Source organism: Pristis pectinata, chromosome 23, assembly GCF_009764475.1.
Source record: "Pristis pectinata isolate sPriPec2 chromosome 23, sPriPec2.1.pri, whole genome shotgun sequence".
Taxonomy (NCBI): Eukaryota; Metazoa; Chordata; class Chondrichthyes; order Rhinopristiformes; family Pristidae; genus Pristis; species Pristis pectinata.
The window spans coordinates 36225489-36227254 of record NC_067427.1 but is presented as its reverse complement, the minus strand read 5'-3'; the positions used below and the strand labels follow the sequence as shown (position 1 = coordinate 36227254).

Here is a 1766-nt window from a genome sequence, read left to right as displayed (position 1 = left end):
CCATAACAAACATTAGCTACACAGTAGATCAACAGTGTCTTCCTAGGAATGGGCTAACCTCTGTTTAATGAGCTGCAATCAATTAAAAGTGTCTCCCTAGAAATGGGCTAACTATTTGTTTAATGAACTATATGTTTCCCGCACTAAGAGTTTCCGCACTCGGGCTGGAGAAGGAGACCCAAGGGCCATCTTAGGAGGACCAGCGGCCATCTTTAACACAGAGCAGACTATGAATGAAAAAAGTGTACAGCCTCTAATTTCTATATATTCTATGAAGGTCTCAATGTGAATGTGCAGGTGACGTGATCATAACATCAAAAAATATTTGGGCGATAATCATAGGAATGAATTGAAGGTTTCAAATTGGAAACCTTAATATTTTTGGGGCAAGGACTCGCCCAACACGAACAACACTGGAAGGAAGCGATTCGAACATCGGGCGAACTGTTTTGAAGCACCTGAAATTTTTAATTGTCCAGCCTCTACCGGCATCGTGGACAGAGAATTTTAGAGATTCTTCAAGTTCTCATTATTTTAATTGTCAAACCACATCTCTCATCTGGTGACAGTGCAACAGTGGGCGATTGAGAACAAGGATTCTAAATTCGTAATAAGTGAATGAGAGGGAAATAACGAGCTAATCATGGAGTCTCGGACACATGCAAATTGTTCTTTCTCATGGTGATGGGAACATGGGCCTTGAGTACATCATCGTCATAACACTGGTGATGTGTATGAGGGAAAAACCGGGTGGTGTTTCAGATGGCCCAGAGAGGAAGGAAGGTGATGTCTGCCTCAAGTAGTCCTCTCCACTTACAATTAGATTCGACCCTTAAACAGCTGACTCTAGACGGCTCAACGAGTCAGCATGGCAACATTGTTTTCTGTCAGTAGGTAGGGACGAGACAGGCCACGTGATCTTAGAACTTCTGAGCCGTGATGAAAACTGCGCTCCGTCTGCGAATTCTATTAGTTCCGACGAGAAATCTTTCTACCTATCGAAACCCTTCAAACTGTGCAAATTGTGTGCTAGAAAGATGCGCCCCGTCTTCTTCTCACATTCTAGCAGGATCTCGGCCCCAGCATCATTCTAAATGAGGCTTTTTTCTCTGTTCCTGAAAACAATGTCTGTGTGGCTTAATGGAAAAAGCGTTTGACTTCGGTAATTGATGTGATGCCATCAGAAGTTTGCAGGTTCGTGTCCTCTCCCGATCTTTTTATGGACCTCGTGTGCGTGCATCCATTCTATCTCTCTTTGCATGTGCTGCAAGAATTTTAAGTTTGAAATGCTCCATTGAAGGCCAAGAGTCACGTGTTTCCCAAAACCTTGAGCCCAAAACAACAATGTTTCCGCCCAGGATTGAACTGGGGATCTTTCGCGTGTAAAGCGAACGTGATAACCACTACACCACAGAAGCCACCAGAGGCGTCCAACACTTCATCTACGTTGCCGCGCTGCTGAGCACTGACAAAGGCTGTTGTATCCCCTTGAATTACAACCTCTTCTTCCCCAAGCAACAAACATAAAGTCTGACCCGTCATTCCTCTCTTTTAGTAGAGGAATATGGTCTGTGGTGCATAAATAACGCAAGAAACACATCTCTGTCTCTCTGGCTTCCATCAATCTCCTCAGAATGACCCTCCACACATCGAGGATAACTGGGCGGTGCCACTGAGATTTTTCTCCACAGATTCGTGAGTGGCTAGTCTCCGACAAACTCTGCTCTTCCTCCACCTCGATAATCAAGTTAATATAAACACGTTAC

At 44.3% G+C, this 1766-nt stretch overlaps 1 non-coding gene across 1 annotated transcript; it reads right to left on the bottom strand.

Annotated features, from left to right (window-relative positions):
• Positions 1-1345: 1345 nt before the first annotated feature.
• trnav-uac (transfer RNA valine (anticodon UAC)) lies at positions 1346-1418 on the bottom strand. Its single transcript has one exon. It is a non-coding gene; the product is annotated as a tRNA-Val (tRNA).
• Positions 1419-1766: the final 348 nt, after the last annotated feature.